This window comes from Patagioenas fasciata, chromosome 7 (genome assembly GCF_037038585.1).
Source record: "Patagioenas fasciata isolate bPatFas1 chromosome 7, bPatFas1.hap1, whole genome shotgun sequence".
In the NCBI taxonomy this organism is placed as follows: domain Eukaryota; kingdom Metazoa; phylum Chordata; class Aves; order Columbiformes; family Columbidae; genus Patagioenas; species Patagioenas fasciata.
In genome coordinates this window covers 11642104-11661865 of record NC_092526.1, presented here as the reverse complement: position 1 = coordinate 11661865, position 19762 = coordinate 11642104, and the positions used below count along the sequence as shown (strand labels likewise).

The 19762-nt window shown below is 38.3% G+C and overlaps 1 protein-coding gene across 2 annotated transcripts in view; it reads right to left on the bottom strand.

Annotated features, from left to right (window-relative positions):
* MYLK (myosin light chain kinase) overlaps positions 1-19762 on the bottom strand; it is a 210396-nt gene that overhangs the window by 147791 nt on the left and 42843 nt on the right. The gene's annotated exons all lie outside the window — the stretch shown is intronic.

Here is a 19762-nt window from a genome sequence, read left to right as displayed (position 1 = left end):
TTGCACTGGATTTAAGTTGCAAGAGGGAATGTGGAAAATCTGATTTTTCATACCATGCTTTTAAGATCTTAAGAAATATCTGGATATCTCCCTCCAAAGCACTGCTAGTACATAACAAATACTTTTGCAGAAATTCCAAGCCTCTATTGCAAATCTTTCTACAGTACATAGACTAGTAAATCAGCATGGAAATTTCAAATCGAACAAAAGAAAAATAAATTCAACTAGGGTCCCATTATTCCTGACTATATGAAGGATTTCCTTAACCATGATGCAGAGAGATTCTGCTTTAATTTACACCATAGTTAATCTTGTAGTGAATTTTTGTATTGACATCCAGTCACAGAGAGCACAGCAAAGTCTTTCCAGAAAGTCTCTCACAGCTGTAGCCACTGCAATGAAAAACCATTTGCCCCCGAAAGTGAGACAATTATCCTTTTAATTAAATTATTCTTTCATAAGGAGAAGACTGTAAGCTTAGTTCTCCACTCAGCTAAAACCAAAGTTTATCTCAGCAGCTTTTCAATAAATTACGTAGCTGTAAACTAATGCATACTGAGTCCATGTTTGCCAGCACATTTTTAAAACTTACATTTTTTTTACAGATTAAGGACAAACATTTCTCAAATCTCAAATTGCCATGAATATCAATTACAGTCTTTAGTCACTTTTAGTATATGACAGTGATAATTTTGTATCTGCTTACCTATTCTGAATTGACCTAAATGCCATCTGAAGGTTTATTTCTAATTTTCTTTTTTTCCTTTGTCCTCTTTCTCGAAGTGCTTCCTTGAATTTCTCTTTTCCACAGATGATCTTCACTTTTCAACATGCTCAACTAACAACTCAATCTTCAGTTTTTCTTCCAACATGTTATTTTCCTCTGCTAAGCTACACCTTTCCATAGCCAATAAATGCCAAAATCTGCAATACCTCTCTAGCTGTGAAACTCTTAGCTAACAAATCAGTCTGCCAACACAAGCCTGCAGTAAAATTTTCAGTAGTGACAGTAGTGACAATAACATGACAGGTATAATACAGATGCTATGAAAACCTTCTCCAATCTGAAGACACAGTGATACATTTGATTCTGTAAGAGAGTAATAAACCTATCCTTCCACGCACATCTGTACCAACTTTGCAGAGTTTACAAAGCCAAAACATCATCAAAAAAACCACATAACCCCCTAAATTTTGTTTTAAAAATAATATTGTAAGAGTTGCAAAATCAAAAACAAAACAAAAAAGCCCAACACCCAACATCCAGAATGTAACTCTAACTGAATATTCATCCATGCAAATGGAACTCCCTTTTGGTCAATGCCATTTCAATGGCTGACACAAGCAAGAAAGAAAACTGTACGCACTGCAGACACTCAAGTATCCATCCTTAGGTACCGTGCACTGCTGATGCAGGACAACTTTAAAGAGCTTGTTAGGCACCACATCTGATCATACACACAGACGCCTCCACGCTTGCTATGCTACAAGACGAAGTTCAGCAAGTACCTGAAACAGAGGCACCAGCAAGCGCCTGGAAAATGGACCGTATCCAACACACCCTCATCCTCCAGGCATCACTGGGCTCAGGGGTGTCCACACTGCATTGGGTGAGAAGTCCTGTGGCTGGGAAAAATCCCCTGAAGAAAAGACTGAGCTAAAGCCCAACATGCTATTTCCACTGATTTCTCCCCCTATTTGATCAAACTCTACACAAAATGAAACAGAAAGGAAAAAAAAAAACACAAAGGGTATTGGGAGGAAGTAGAATTTTTTTAAAATCCTGAACACTAAGAAACTAAGACAGCTGCTCTTACTGGTCAGGTATATTTCTATTGCATGTTGGTAAGATGTCAAAAACTGTCAACAAATTGATGTCTAATAGAGCGAGAATGTAAAGTATAAAAAAAAGTAACAGCACGCATCTTGCATGGATTTATGTTTTCCTAAATAAAGTGTCTGAACAGGATTGAATTTACAAATTATTATTAAGTCAAGTCAGCACATGCAGTTTTCTAGCAATAGAAGCCTCTAATCATCCACACTTAGCAGTCTGAATTTAATTAGCTATGTATACTGAAGATGCTTTTAGTAAAAAATTGGTAAGTAGTTTGTTTCTGCTTTTTAGCTTAGATGGTGTTTAACAATTACATTCCCAAACAAATAAATAATTCCATGTTGTGCAGTCAGGTGTTACTATGGAAGTATTATGTCCAAATAAGTTAAAGAAATTATGTTCCAGGAAGAAAAAACAAACTTGTTCAAGCTTAGAATTTGATAGGCAGGAAAAAACCAGACACTTAGAAGTTATGGAATGTATCTGATTTTTTTTTTTTTATTTTCCATTTCAGAAACTTTCTAGAATGAGTCTATCACTAAATTTTTTACTTTTATTTTTTTCAGTTATTTTGAGCTTGCTGTTGAATGAGATTTCAACGGTGCTACATGAAGTCACAACTTTTCACATGCTGTGCACACCTAGGCTATGGTCTTTAAACAAAACCAACTGTAACTGAAGTTGCAATACAAACACTGCGGCATTAAGCATAAAAGAAAACCACTATGCAAATGTTGGCTTGTAGAGTAGTGATGTGGTTAGACAGTATTTCTAATTTGGATTTTTTTTATTCTTAATCCTTTCTTAAAAGTACAGAAGTCCTTACAAATTCTCACAGTGTGCCCTCTAAGCTTTCTAATACCAAAGCAGACTCATGTGTTTCAAGCATTTTCTGCTGGGACCAAATCTCTGTCCCTCAATACACAAAAATAAGCCCCAAAAGGCAGACACTAAGAAATCCACCTCATAGTTTTTTCTCCTCTACTTATTTTATAAGTAAATACTTACCCTCAGCTTCCTACATAACCATTTAATTACACTATTTTCCTTTTACCAAAGGAGGCAGAATAAAAATGAGTTGCAGAGGGGCATGTGTGTGTGTATGAGAGAGCAAGTTTGAGCAACTGTAAGGGAACCAGAGCTGCCAGGTGAAAAACCTCTATTTGACTCACTCATAATGCAACTCTACACCTAAGCAGCACATTTTCACTTGGTCCAGCTATTCTTTTATTTTAGACAGACTGCCCTCAATAACCTTTGAACCATCTCTGAAATCTGGATGGAACCTTTTGAGCTCAAAAAAACAGGAGCAAAAGGATGGAGAGCCCAGGGGCTGGAGCATTTGTCTGTTGTTTGAGAGTCCTGGTTGAATTCCCTGCTCCATAATGGGTGGCCTGTGTGACCTCAGGCAAATCACTAAGCCCTCTCTTTTGCCACAGCTCCCCATTTGTAAAGTGGGGATTATTGTACTTCCTTACCACAAAGAAATGCTGCAAGGATAACTGTATTAGAGGGTGGGAGTCAGGCTACGCTAATAGAACCACATATAGTAAAAATAGCATATCTAGCAAAAGGCACACAATTACAATAAACTTATAGGAAGCTGGATCTCATTATAGCTTTCTTTTTTTAATAAATCAATCAGGGAGGTGTTTTCAAAAAGACACACATTCTAAAACACCAGGTAAAATTTATCCACTTACACAGATCCCTGAATTCAACAGGGTTTTACTAAGGACTAAATGTTATCCATTATGCTTCAAAACCTTCAGTATTTAAAAGTTTCTTTCATTTCTAAATGTGCTTGACAGCTTCCCCTTTTCACATACCTGATTTCCTTTCCTACAGCTTCTTTCTTTACCACAAGGCCTAACATGTGGTTACCATACTTCTATACAAATCTATAACCAAACGCATTCTCCACAGAGCTACAGAAATGATGTTTTGCAGCCATACGACTTGCGACTGTGCTTTCAGTCTTGCCCTACACGACTACATAAGGAAGTATCCTGCCTCTGTCAGCTACCAGTGCCCAAGAAGCAATGTACAGGGAGATCAATAAACCGGGGAGGATCAGCAAAGGTGATGAAGTCATGTGTAGATTTAGCAGATAGGAAGAGGTTGGAAACTGGAACAGGACTGAGGGACTTGTAACGCCCCCAATGGCAGCTGCACTCTGCTGGGCATCTTCTCCTTCAGAGCTGTGATTATAAGAGGCCTCTAGAAAAGGAACAACAACAAGATTATGCTGCTGCAAGTAGGAATAATTTGAACTGGCCATGTTTTGTGAGAGAAATAGATCTTTCTTTTTTTTTAAGGGAACAATAGGATGCTGTCCACAAATCATGCTTTTGTCATGTTCAGATCTTGCTGTGCCTGTGCTGTGCTCTCTGTAGGTTTTGCTGAGTGTTGTGGTCAAGCAAAGCCTCAGAATGTGTCACAATGGGAGCAAGTGAGATTTTTGTGTCAGACCTGACTCAACTAGGACTTCCTCCTCTATTGTTTCATCCACAAATGATCCTCATAATCTTTCTTGTTTTCTACATACTTAGATTCTAGAAAAGCCCTTTTGTCATAAAAATTTTCAAGGCATTTTCGACCCAGACCCCTAAATGTCCTGTCCTTTTCCCAGTAAAATTTGCTAGCAGGTATTAGACAAGACAGTAGGAACAGGATCAGATGCCAAATCTTCACGCACAACTCCGAAAAGTTTGCAAGCTTCAGTTTTGGCAACACCATCTGTATAAAATCCCTGGGCATGTTCCCACAATATACATTTACATAACTGTCCCACACAACTAGGAATTACAGATCAACTTGCAATTTGTGCTAAAGCTTAGACTTACTAACTTGACAGCAAAAAAATTCCAAATAAAATTACAATGTCATTTGGGACCATGATGTTAAAGATTTTCTCAGAAGTAAGCAAGTTCTTCATATGTCATAATTTCAGTGCCTTGGATTTCACACTCAGCAAGCCAGCCATGAGGCTTTACCTTAGCAAGGATCTTGCTTGTACACAGAAAAAGGAAAGTAGAGGTTCAAGTTGTTCCAGGTGCTCAATTTAACAGAACACTATTGCAGGCCCTATGTTTTATTCTGACACAGTAACATTTTCCGGGTTGTTTTAAAGACCAAAATCATGTCAAGCTCCAAAGGAGATGTACACATGTGAGACTGTGATATAGAACCTGAGCTATGAAGTACAGTACGAGCTTTCTGAAATGAAGCTAGGTCGTTTTTTATGTAGTCCTGCGCAGTATCTTCTGTGAGTTTGGGCTGCGCTGTTTGAGATTAAAGGAGAAAGAAAGCATTTTGTGGCAGGTTTCCTTTAGTCTACGGTATGTCTTGGGTATCCTTGCAAAAAAATAAGGACAGCTCCTCCTACATACTCTTTCAGGGCTTCTGTGACGCTTAGTTCATTAGCTTTTGCTGAATAAGCAAATTACAACAGTGGCAACTGTAAAGTGTCTATAGGCAAAAGTAACTCACCCAGTGTGACTGAGAACAAACTTCATAATTAATATTCAGCTGACAAGTCTCTACAAGAGACAAAAAGATATTGTCATACAGCTTGTGTGACAGAGAACTCAACTATTTTTAGCAGATCAGAGGAAGGGGTAAGAGGATAATCTATTTATCTAATAAATACATTTGGTGCTTTTATTATATTTGCATAACAAATGCAGTATAGGCTTTAACCTGAAGTGGCCTCCGTGGTACAATCACATAGCTAGGTGAGGAAGTTCATCCTGATTTTATATAAAAGAATAACTCAAGATGATACTAAGTGACCTACAATTATTTAAAGATAGGTTTACTAGAGCTCAAGAAGGATGGCAGTCAAAAACCTTTTTTACATATAAATCATCTAAGGAAAAGTAATTGCTACTTGTTCTTTTAAATGAGAAAGAAAACCCTGTGCTCCCTAGCCCACTGTGCTGCCCAGCAAACAAATCACTAGCAAAGATGCGACTTCCTTGTGGATAGAGACAGTTGTAAGGATTCTCTAATTTTCCTCAATTTAACATGGCAGTTCAGGGTACTCAAATATACCAGGTCCACTGGATTTGTACCAACAGCCAACTTCACCTACTGTCAGTAGTCACATTGCTGCAACAGAACACATTTAACATGAGCCCCAATACGTACTCTTGCACAACTGCACCTTAATGGTTTATTGATATATTAAAGTAGCTGCAAAAGGTGTGCCAGTTACAAGAAAGAATGTAGAAAAACATATGAAAGACAAAATTAATGTATACCTTTGATAACGTATACTCATCTTGATTATAAACAGACATGCTACATTATTCAATTATTCCATAACCACTGAGCATAAAACTTCAAGAAAAAACATGCCCATTACAAAGCCTCTGAACATGTGTCTTAAAAGAATGCAATGACATTCTAAGACTCAAAACATTGCATGTTTAATTTGAAACATCAGATTAAGCAGCAGTAAATCAGGGAAGACCACAAGAAACATCTTTGCATCTGTTATCTCGGAAGAAATATGAGTAACTAAATGTGACATGCATTAGGTGGGTTCAGTACAGTATCCATACCTAAGAATTATTTTGTAGCAGAAAATTGAAGCCAGAGGTAAATCCAGATGGCAAATAGGATGCAAGCTGGGCTTGTTCTTGCCAATTCCAAAGTGGCACATTGGGAAGAGTAATTCAATCTGACTTCAAAACCCACTACGACTCTAGTTTATAAGCAACATTAAGAAAAAAATGAAACAAAAAATTAAAAAAGAAGAAAAAAGAAAGAAGAAAGAAATAAAAGGCACGACCTACAGAAAGGATTTCAGTGTACTAAGCAGCAGTATACTGCTTTTCCTTTAAAGAATAATTTCTGGTACTCAATATGTATCAAAATCCAAAGACTTCAGCCTTGAAAAGGTTTACAATAAAAAACTCAATCTGAATTTCATCATTGGCAGCTGGCCTCATAAAAGAACAACTTCTAATAATACCTTTTCTAGTCCTTGAAGGAGGATTTTCAAGATAAACAGAGCACACATCTGTCATAATATCTGAAGGAAGAGAGATCTCACCAGTCCTCATCTCACCAATAAACCTTTGTACTTAATTTACACCTTACATCTTATGCTTTACAAGGACAGAAAATAACTGGTAGAAGTTGCTGTTCATGATAGAAACATGCACCTGTTAAAGATTATTCAAAATTCAGGGTGACTTCTAGGTGTGGATGTGACCTTGATCACTGAACAGCAGGACTTGAACTTCTAACCTATATTTCAGGAAGCAAACCAATTTTCCCTGTGCTGTGCTGCCTTTCAGGATATACACTAATACAAGTAGCAGAGAAACCTATAGAAAGATATTTGTTTCAGGTCACCCTCACACAACAGATGAGAAGTTCCAACCTGTTTCCTCTCTCTAGCTCACATCCATGTGGCATCAGTGACCAAACAACACAGAATGCCTGAGGATCACCTGGCAATCCCAGCTGACTGTAGATTTAAAAGGACTTGGGTGAAACATTTGGACGAGAAACTCTTAAACCCATCTTGAAATGTAACTTGCCATTCTAGAATAACTTTCAGTGCTAGTGATGACCATGTGGAGATGAAGTTTTTCAGTATAAGCTGGTAATAGTATGAAGTTTCAAGTCCACAAGCACAAATTCGCAGCTACAGCTCTGGCTTCAGACCTTATTAACATCCACAAGCCAAATGAAACTGCTTTGCTAACAGCAGTACTTGGCACTTCCACAATACCTTCCATCCAAGCCCCTTAAAAGTCATTTATACATGTTAACTCGCCCAGTATTAAGGAAGAAGAATTATTCAGTGCTTCAATGATGTAGCATAAGACTATAGAGCTGGGAGACAACAAAATCAAAGTGAAATCAAGAAAGATCCAAGGACTGAATAAAAAGTGAATCTTTTAAAAAGAAAGAAAATTCATATTTCCTATTTATTTTGTAAGGTAATTCCTTTTACCTAAGTGCAGGCTTCAGCAAGGCTATCAGAGCTAACAATTTTAATTCTGGAGCTAGTTATCATGGGGCAAGTTTTGAAAGGTCTGCCTACCATTTGATTCAAATAAGTTTTATAGAAATTATCATATTTTTCCAATATCTTAGCAGTAGAACATTCTCTCAAAATCAGCAATTTACAGTGAAGTTGTTGTTTTGGTTTTTTTAATTTTTTTTTTTTTTTTAGGTTCCACATTTCAGAGAATGACCACAACATTAATTTTACTTGATGTTGATGCTGCAGGTGGCCAATTGCTATTGCCCATTCCCAAGCCAGTAGGACCATAAAATTGCATGAAAGGTGACTCATGAAAGATTTGTGGTTCATAAAACAGAATTCTTAGCCTCTAAATTTTGCTTTGTGCTTTAGTTTCAAATATAGCCAGAACTCCAAAACCAAAGAGAGATGCAAGCCTGCCAAGTCCTGTGCCATTTGGGAAAATGAACACATGCACTCTGCTGGCTGAGGTGTGTGAACCCCAGGGTAACATTGGAAAGAAAACTGTTGACTTCAGCCAGAGATGGACTGGGCCATGGATAAACATCACTGAGTTTCAAATTATGCTGTAAATACTTAATACTAAAGGAATTAGATTCTTCGTTTGAAAGAGCCACTGGTTCTTCATGCTGAGATACTCTGCACAAGGCCAAATTCTGTGCTGTCTTCCATTCTATGAAGTCCCATTAACTGTCAGCAGAAAACCCAGCCCATAATTTCTCCTGCAAGTTTATTTTTTCTGGAAAAAGCAGTTTTGTTCATGTATGCAAGCCAACATACTCCAACAATCATTGGTTATGCATCAATCCTTAAAGTATTTGGAAAACAGAAACACCACCTTACTGAAAAAGTTATAACCTAGCTGTGAGATGGGGCTATACAATGACAATACTTCTTTTCTTAATTAACAAAAAGTTGGTTTCATTTCATAAAAGCACAAGAAAGTATGCAAAACTTATTGCTGCAAGATGCTCCAGACAGTCAGACAGTTACAGCATTGACAAGAACATCTACAATTAGATTGCAAAAGTTTTTCTACAGGGATAACATCTCTCAGACCTTCAGGTTAAAACAATGTCTACTAGAGAGAATGTGCTTAACCTTAACCCCCTAAACTCCACATTACCATCTGACATGGGACACCTTCCTGTCACCTTCCTCCTGTCTTTATACATAGAAAGAAATGAAATCTTTAAGAGTGTCATCCAGGAGAGCTGCACCAGAAGTTAAAGCAGTCTTCAGGTGATGAGATGTGAACCTCTATATGCGTCCTTTGAGCTGGAGACTTCTTCTTTACTTGTACTGTCCAGGTTTTAGCAAAGATATAAACTAACAAGACCAACTCCTAACACTGAGGCCATCTGTCTCCTCTTCTTACAACTAGTAAGGTTCCACATGCAGTGCTGCATGCTGCACTCAAAGCATGAACCAGCTGGAGACTTTGGAAACAAGTAAACAAGAAGTGGTTGCATTTTTATAAATTCTTAAACAGAATAATTCCCCAAATTGACCCCACTAAAAGGAAAAGTTAAGGTAATAATTATATTCAAACACTTACCAGCTTGCTGCAAAGAAAATGAAAATAAATTTATTCTCAATGTACATAAAAATAAGATGTGAAGTCATAAGCTTTTAATTGTACTAGGGACAATTCAGACATTATTGAGAAAGTTTAACAAAGAAAAATCGAAGCAATCCTGGAAGAGATTTCTCAAGGAGTCTGTGGAGTCTTCAGTGCTGGAAGCCATACAAATGTCTGTCAGGAATGACATGTACAGCTGATTTAGCCTTGGACATGGGAAAGACTGGATGGCCTTTTGAAGTCCCTTCCAATCCCATGACTCAATGATTCATCTGACAATTGATGTTAAATTTGGACTACAATATAAGCCTTACACATGCTGGATATGGGCCAGTAAAACAACTATTATTCTGTAGAGGACATTATAAATCTGAAAAGAAACAACTGTTATAAGGTGAAAAAAAAAGCCTACGAAAACAACAACAGCATCAATATACAAACAGTTAATACTGCAGAGTTTAGCAAGGAGGCAGACAGAAGGAATCTGGTTTAATCTTAAGCACCAGTTTGCAAATCTCAGCCAAATGTCCACTTCCGATAACAAGTGAACAAAGCTTTCATTTGAGATTGCGGAGAGTGGGATATGCAGGCAAAGAAATTAATGCCTTTAAAGATATTTCCATTTTCAAACATTCACTGCCCCGTTACATTTGAACATCTTACTGCATGAAAAAGTTCTTTTATATGTACTTCCAACTGCATTTATAAATTAGAAAGCTGCAGTAAGTTACTTAGATCACATCACGTTTGTTCAGCTGTGTTCTACAAAAGCACACAATGTACGTTCTTGAAGCTATCAGCTTAAAAGTGTACATAAAAGAAGATTCAAATGCAGAACAGTGGTTTAGACCCTCTTCACATTTCACTGGGGTCAGTGTGAACAGAAGAACGGTGGGATTCAGTCTGAGATCCAAGTCTGTCCTGGCTGCTTTGCTTCCAGCTGGGAGACAGGCCCAAGAAGGGTCCATTTTCTTTCTTCTACATGGAATTTTGTTAGAATGGCTCTTCTCATGAAATCTGGACCCCATTCAATTCTCAGTCCCTCCTTACACAGTGTATCCGTTCAATGAACATATCAACATTTACACTTTCAACGAGGAAAAATGTGGTAGGAATAACAAATTCTTTCCATCGTGTCTACAAAGCGATAATTTTCTATCCCCCTTTAAAAGGCCAATATTGAGCAAGGCATAGCACTGTGATGCAGATGTTCTAGAGAGCCTCAATCCTGTCAGTCACATCAATTTGTCTATCGCATTGGGCTCAACTGGCCAAGCTTTCCTCACAGGCAGTGAAAGATGGGAGGTGAATTCCATTTCATGTCACTACTTGGCAGAGACGATCCCCAGCAAGGAGTAAACGGAGGAGAAGAAAGAGGCGGGAAGCGGGGGGAGGAGGGGAGGGAAGGAGAAAGATTGAGATTAAGAACAAAAAAAAGGGAAAAAGAAGGAAAACTAAACGAACAGGAGATTAAAAGGACAACTGTCTGAAAATTCAAGGAGGAGGGAGAGAAGAGTTTGGTCACACAGGCAGAGAGAATATATAACAAGGAACATTGGATGAAGACTGTCAAAGACCAGCTAATTCTCAGCTGTCCTGGCAGTATGGTTGAGAATCATGATTGCTCCGTTGTTGAATTCCACAGATTTAATGGAATGAGTATCGTGGCTTTTTCTTTGATTCCCCCCACTCCATAAAAGAACAGACAAATAATCCAAGAATGACTGAGGTTCATACAAACCTCCTTTGACAGAATTTCACCCACAAAGTCAGGTTGCTGAAGAGTCATTCCCCTTCATGTTCCTCTACTTTTTTTAAGCTTTGGTGTTTGCAAAACATTTTATATTTCTCCACACCCAAGTGCCTCACTCACTTTAGATGAGATCCCAACAACTGCTCTGGATGCCAATACTGAAAGTGAGCAGTTCAGAAAGGTGCCAATTATCCAAGTGTTTACACAGATGTGAATAAAAATGTGCAATGTTGATATTAAAAACAGAAAAATGCATTCTTCACTATTCTAAGATCAAGCATTAAGGAAGATGTTTAAAAAGCACATATGAAAAAATCTAGTGAGACACATGCCACTAACATGTCATATCTCTTTTGAGTATTTTTGTATAAACAAGAATTGTTCATGTTTTCTTCATTCGCTTTTCAGTTCCTTCTGTATACAGTCCCTATCAGAGATTTATTCTTCAGTAATAGATTAAGAGAATCATCTCTTAAATTACCTCCTCACCACACCGAGATACTTATACTTCTTAGAAGACCAGCATACTGAAGATTTAATCAAGATTAAAATTTAATCTCTCTCCCTCAAATTTATTCTGAAAAACAATTTCAGCCATGGAAGACAGAGGGTAGAACCCAGCCAGTTTCTGTGTTTTGTTCCTGGTCACACATTTTTATTCCACAAGCAGTGTATCTGAGGTGAGCAACGGACAAAACTTCTCACTTCAATTTCACTGAAGTCAGTAGAAAGGCTGCCAATGAACGGCTTTGGTGAGAGCTGAGCAGGAAACCTGGCCCAAGTCAAGCTCTTAATTTACAAGCACTTGCCAGGAGACTTCTGTGTACACTCAGTACAGAGCAATGCGGGTTCTGAAAACCAGTTTAGAACTGGGTCCACTTTTAAAGTCTGCAGAAAAGCTCTAAAGCAGACACGCCTTGGGGTGTCATTGATAAATTAAAAAAGTAACAGTGTGCCTCGGTTCTAGAAGTCTGTGAAGACAGGGTTCTTAATTAACTTGGAAATAAAACAAATGGGAAACCTGATGTTTGGTTAGTATCAACAGGATTAAAAAGTTCAAATAATTTTGTAAAGCTTGGGAAGGGGATCTGAGAAAACATCAATAAAATCCATACTGTTTTCCCCTTAAGCAGTGTCTCTTTTCCTGTATCAGGAACAACCAGAAAGTTACCTCATGAAATTGTCACAGAAGGTGTCAAATGGAAATGAGAGTTTTGCAAACCACAGAAGTCCCCTTTTAGATAAAACAAACAAACAAAACCAAACAAAAACAACCAAACAAAAACGAAAAACCAAAACCAAACAAACCCAGCAACCTCTGTGCCATAAATCTTGAAACCAGCCTGGGGGGGTGGGGAGGCAGGGGGTAAGAGAGAAGGGTAGAAAACTGCTTTTCCCGGTGGACCCACAGATACAGCACAGACACTTGTATAGCAAAGCGCGGTTTTGCCAGTTGCACAAGAACATTTCATTTTCTCGTGGAAATTGGTAAGTGTTTTTCCAATAAAAGGCAACTGTAAGGATAATCTATATCCAGAACCAGTAAACAGGGAGTAGAAGTCATCGCACTGATTGCTGCAAAGGTACACAAACAAAGTTCATTGGTCTTGCTGAGGAAATTCCTGGAATGTTTGCACCTCATGTGATATATATCCAAGTCTGCTGATCACGGAATGCTTAGGCTTCAGTTTTAAAAGATGCCTCCAAAAGTCACATGCAAAATAATTGATTGTTGAAACAATTTTGTAAGCACAAACACTCATGAAGAGAAATCAAACACCTCAGCACCCAGCCATTTCCAGAAAAAGAGATAACTAAATTACATCTAAAGGCATCAAAATGAGGTTGGTGTTTGTTTTGAATATCAGATATAGTTTCTGAGGAATCTAGCTGCCAAGACAGAGAGCTAAAGGTTATTAATAAAAATAAGGCCACATGAATATATAGAATATATAGACTAGAATATATAGACTACATACCTACATCACTAAACAACTCCAAATTAATATAGCAATATTTTCACAAGTATCAGCAAACCCTAAACCCTCAGTAACTACCTCTAGGACCCACAGCACAGGAAGCCAAGACGGTAGAAAAAGCACAAAGACCTTTTGCACAGTAAGTTCAAGGTCTGCAGTGAAATTCCAGCAGTGCATCGCCACACAGGCTCAGACAAACAGCATAAGGATGTCACAGGTTGCGACACAGGAAACTTTTCCCTATGCCTCAAATACAACTCCTGCTTTTCCTGTAACCGCAATCGCTTTCCTCCTATTTCCAGTGACACAATGCTCCAACGACGTCACTGTCAGATGCATTTTCACAGTATGGGAGTACAGTGGTGTATTGTACAGACACCATTATTGATGACTTAATAAATGTGTGGCTCATGATACACCAGACTACTTAAAACAAAAGATAAAGCACAGGGGCCAGACAAGCGCAGCTAAATAATGTTATTTATTATTAGTATTATCATGTTTCCATAAGAGAGAGGAGTGTCTTAAGGTAAGGAGTTATGTTTTAAGATGGTAAAAATCAGTCTGTTTTCATGGAGTCACAGAAGTGAATCAGTTTACACTGGTTAGGGATCTGGTAGCTCATCTTTCTGTAAAAGTTTTGGCAGCTCAATGTAAACCCATTAATCATGAACTACAGTGCTACAGTTCTGTGAGATCTGCAATCACAGTGACCCTGCTTTATTTATTCTCTTATCTGGCAGGAAAAACCGTTCTCCAGGAATCTGCCTGTTGAGGTACAGGACAATGGATTATTTCTGCCTCTGAGGCAACAGCCTCATATTTGGAATGACTAGACTATCTGAAACAAGAAGTAGAGTAGCTAGCAAGAGTTTTCTTCTTTAGATTAAATAGCGTGATCCTGCTTTCAAACACTGGAGATATTTCAAAGTATCTTTTTCATTACTTTAATAGATAATCTTGAAACAGTAATCCAGGCACATACCACACATGATCTAGCAATTTGAAGAGGAGACAGGGAGCTCAAACTTCCAGATTATGCTTCTGATCTTGATTCCCTCTCAAGTTGTGATCTTTTCCTGCCACTGTTGTCTCAATGCATCTTCTGGTTGATACAAGAATCAGAGATGGCTTTAAGAGTTAAGTTCTTTAAAAGCATGTTTGACAACTCTGGATCAAAATTCCGCTGCAAGAAATTGGTAGGGCCTGAGTCTTTGGTTTTTAATGATCTTTAGTATTTGCACAATATATGCCATTCATTCATGTCAACTTCATATGACTAGAAATGACAGTCAAACAATTTCTACATAAGAAGCCCTTAGCAAGCAGCTGTTGAGACACTCAGAAATACAGATTAGCTATAAAATAGATTATAGAAATTATGCAAGTTTTCATGAGATGCCTATTGCAGCTTTATGCTTTGTCATTAGAGCAAACACCACAATGCACTCTGAAAGCATTGAAGTGTGTGGCCAGATGCAGTTTTGCTTCGAGGACATTTCAATCCAAGTGATCAGAGGCAACATTGTTACTTGTGTGCAGTTCGACAGCGTTCATCTGAGTGATTCACTCAACAAGGAAGAAAACAGCTTTTCTAGAATCCTAGAAGATGACATTACATGGTACGTTCACCAAAGCTTCAGTATTTCTAACACACAGTCATGAATACAATGAGAAAAATAATTCCCTTCTTTAAAAGTCAGGGGAAAGAAAAAAAAGGAGGAAAAGAAATAAAAGCAAAAAGCAATTCCTGCAGTCGGGGGAGATACCAGAGAAACTTGTTACTACCCTATTTTCTATTTTTAAATTTCTGATGTAGAATAACAGCAAGAACAAATAACAGAATGCAGAAGAATTCCAAATAAGAACTGGTTTGTTGGTTTAACAGAAAAGAGCAGCTTTTCCCAGCACTATTATCTAAGACCAGGAGATATCTGAAACAATCACTAACCATTTCCTACAACAAGGTAGCTGCTCCTGTGCTGGAAAAGACAGACACTCTCTGGGTTTACTGGTGGTACGCACGAAGAGAAATCTAAGAAAAAATATGAAGTAAACCAATTTTTACAGGTTTTTGATACCACAATTGGAAATCCTTGGAACAAAACTTGAATTAAGAAGAAAATTGCCCAATTTAAAGTGATTTCTTGTAAGTCTAAAACTTAGGCCAATTTCCTGAGGGTGGCAAACATTTCAGTTACCTTTGCCATCTCTAATCACACCAAGTTTTTCCTTCCAGTGTTGGCTTTTCCCTGAATTTGAAACCCAAGCTTAATGCAAACCCACATCAAGCAGAAATGGGATAAAACAGATCCATGCTGAGCCTGTATGAGTAAAGCTGCAGACATTCTTGCTGCTCTAGTCACAATAATAATTTTTTGGCTGAAAAACTACTGGTCATATTCAGCAAGTGACTGCTTTGCTCCTGTGCCACACAAAGCCACAGAAAAATGAATCTAGCCTTCCACTAGGTTTCTTTAAAATATGTTAGCTGGGACACAGCAGCATAAGCTCTTAGAAGCTTGTAAAATGAATTAAGCAGACAAATACACTATTTTTATCAGTTCAACAGGAGGTTCTGTATTGAATACATATGAAGGAAGAGCCATGTTAAACTGAACAAGCCTGGAGGCTTAAAACAATATTAATTCCACTTGCATTCAACCATGTGGATCCAATGATCAAAGGGATTTAGAAGCAAGAAGGGAATAATGGAAATATCAACACTCAGCAATACTCCATCGCCTCAGGGCAGCACGGAACAGTACCAGATGGCAGGAGAGCAGCAGGGCTATCTCCTCTCACATTGACAGGAGACAGGAACTACAGTCACACTGGATTTTCATGCACCGACCTCAAATTTTGAAGATGCTGTTATGAAAAGGTGCCAGTTGCACTTCTACTACTCTGCTTTATAAGTTTAGAAACTTTCTATGTAAAGTGCCACTAGTGATGGTTTGTTCCTCTTAGCAGGACTTGAAGAGGTGAGAGAGAAGCATCAAAACACCATCATACTGACTGAAAATTACTAGAGAAGCCTTTAAAGAGACCAGAGAACACCTGCTGAGTAGGCAAGCATTTATTTGAGCAAGAGAGCTTGTCACAGGAGAGTAGGACTTCGTTTTAAACTGTTTAAAAAAGCCTTCCCAGAGCCAGGATATGTATTTTGTGTTATCCAGAAGAAATAATGAACTAGAACTAAACTAGAAATGCTAGCTGATTAAAAGAAAAAAACAAAAAAAAAAATCAAGATTCAGAGCAGCTTTTTGTCAGAAAGTTCCTCTACTAGCACACAAGAAATCTCCCATTATTCATTATCACATGTTAATATGCTAGCGGTTAGCTTTCTGTCCTGGCGAGGGTTATTCTTCCTACACAGTGGAGCATCAAAAGGAGAAATGGAAACTCACTGCCCAAAGATATTCCAAAGAATGCTTTTCCATAAGGATAGAGAATATGAAAAACAGCTCTTGTGTTTGTTTTGTTTCCTGGATCACACAAAGATAACAATACAAGGGTAACTGTTGTGAAATATCTGATCAAAGTATTCTTTTAAAAATTCAATATTAATACTCTTTAAATATTAAGTCCTTGAAGCGGGTTTGCAGAGTCCTCCAATGCATGCTGTCTTCCTGAAAGTGAAATAACTCCATTGGTATTAATAAAGTTAATCTAGATTTATGACACCATAAACAAATCATAACTGACCAGGTATGTACATATGCTCGTTTTCTTTCTGACCTATATCTCCCATATATGTAGACAGAGCGGGGGGAGGGGTAATCACAGGAAACATTCTTCATAGATAGAGAGAGGAGGGCTGTGAAGTTGGTGAAGGGTTTGGAGGGGGAGCCGTATGAGGAGCGGCTAAAGTCACTTGGTGTGTTCAGGCTGGAGGAGACTGAGGGGAGACCTCATCATGGCTACAGCTTCCTCACAAGGGCATGAGGAGGGGCAGGCGCCAAACTCTTCTCTCTGGTGATCAGTGACAGAACCCAAGGGAATGGCAGGAAGATGTGCCAGGGGAGGTTTAGGTTGGACATTAGGAAAAGGTTCTTCACCCAGAGGGTGGTGAACACTGGAACAGGCTCCCCAGGGAGGTGTCACGGCCCCAAGCCTGACTGTTAAAGAAGAGACTGGACAACATCCTCAGACACACGGTGTGAACTGTGGGGTTGTCATATGCAGGGACAGGAGTTAGACTTGATGATCCTTGTGGGTCCCTTCCAACTCAGGACATTCTATGATACTATGAAGTACCATCTACAATATTAAATTATTAATACAAAGTAAGACACTATCCAATTGGAAGACTAAGAGATTTGAGGCACCTGTAGTTATATAAACTGGAGGCTGAGACTTCTATTCTTAAAGTGATATGCTGCTGAATGATTGAGGTTTACCAAGTGGTTATGTCAGGACTCAGATTTTATTCTTTGCTTTGCTTGCTGTTGACATAATACAAAATCTCACATATGGAGTCACTGACAAATGATCTTGTGATGTTTGATCCTTGGGAAGAATGTTAAAGACTACAGGTTTTCTATACAGTCGTATAAAATCTGAATTTTTGCTAGTAGCCTGTCCTGCAGAGTATATGCTTCAGTGTTTTCTATAATACTTGCAGCACTGACCTAATTCCTGATGGTTTCATGCTCAAACACACTGCACTGCTCAAGCCAGACAACTTGTAACAAAGCTTGAGTGAAGACTCTGGATCTCTAATCACCTCTTCTAAAGGGCTGCCCAGCTTTCTGGTGCTTAGGGACATGGTTTGGAGGTTGACTTGACAGTGTTAGGTTGACAGTTAGACTCAACCATCTTAAAGGTCTTTTCTAACCTAAACAATTCTATGATTCTGGCAGAGCAGAGCTACATTATGCCAGTTCCCTAAAGTTCAAAAGAAACAAATATTATTGTGTTTGAGGAAGAAACAAATCACTCAGTAGCCAGAACAAGTCAAAGTAAAATCTCATCCACGGGTTACTTTTCCGACAGTCCTGATCATCACCTGCTCAGCTTGCTAAGGTTTGTCAGAGATTGCCCCATAAGCCTTTGTGCACAACAGCAAACAGCATGAGAGTTTGCATGGAAAGAGTTTTGGCCAAGATCAATATGATTGCACTTCTGAATCAAACTAATCATGAAAGTAAGTTTTCACAGTATTAGGGCCTGAATTGTTCTCTACTTTCTTCTAGAAAGACAGATCAGCTGAAAGCTGGTATATTAAAAATTTTAACTATATGCCAGGCTTTAATTCTGTCAAAGAACAGACCTGACATTGTCAAGGGCTGTGACTTTAAAACAAGTAGTGAAAACTGGGCATGTAATGAGCAGCTTCATACTTAGCTTTTGTTCTAACCAGCCTCAACTTAAAATTGAGTTAATACCTCACATTCAAGGGAGGAGGAAGTTCTTCCAATTTAAGAGACTTTTGATTGTGCCTTTTGTCAAACTTCATCAGTAACACTCTTCCAGATTATCAGGTGCGAAACATCCACCCAGAGAAGCGGTAAGTATTCTTGCAGTAACTGGAGATTGTTGGAAGACAAAACACTCCTGTCCAAGTAGTTTTGTTTTTAAAGTAGTAGTTATTTTGGAGGACTAGAGGATCTGGATTTTGTTTTTCTTAAACATTTAAGTTCTGCATCTTTCCATCTAAGTTTTCAGAAAGTGCTAGCAGTAACTTTCCTGATGTCTTGCTGTATCTTTAAAAGAATTTTAATTTATTTTGGGAAGGTTCTGTGGCACCTTATAAATCTCCCAGAGAGTAGAAAAGGGTTTTTGTGGGCTTTCTTTTTGCCAGATTTCCCCATGCTATGTGTATTTTAACTACTACTTTCTTTAGACTGAAGTACTGTCTAGGTTTTAACCCCTCTTATGCAGAGCTGCTCATCTTCTGCATGGAAGATTCAAATCACCCATGCCCCAAATGGTCTGTTAGAGGCAGAAGAAATTACATGTCACTTAAATAACTGTTAGATGTCGCTACTGTTCCAACAAAATAAAGATTGTCAGTATGCAAAATAAACTAACAAGCTCTTCTCAAGGGCATGTAGCTTCAGGAAAAAACGTGGATGATGAAAAACAGAAAAATGACTACTTACAGGTTTCTAGCCTCTTCAGGCTCTCAGCATTGTTACAAAGCTACTTCTTTTCCCATCCTTTGGAGACTGTCAACTTGACCTTTGAAGTGTAAACTCCTGTAGGTTTGTGGGGTTTTTTTAATAATTTTGAACCACAGGAGAAAAGTATCAATGGAAGATTTGCATTTTTAATGTTCATTAAATAGAGCAGATAAACGCACACCATGTAAAGCATGCTACATAGTGTGCTCTCTGGTTTGAAAATACCAGCCATTTCTCCCTAAGGGCTAATCTCAGGTAATGTCAGTCCCTTTCCCTAAGGACTTTTTTGCAAGTTTTGTTGCTTGCTGCACAACCTTGCATATACATTAAGCTCTCTATGAATTTGATGAGCCTATTTAGACAAGCAATATTAAGTATACACACCTAGACAGAAATTAAAATGAAGCTACAACCATGGAACACGCATGACAAGCCTTAGTACAACTTTCCGTCAGAATCAGCCTAATCCTCTGCAG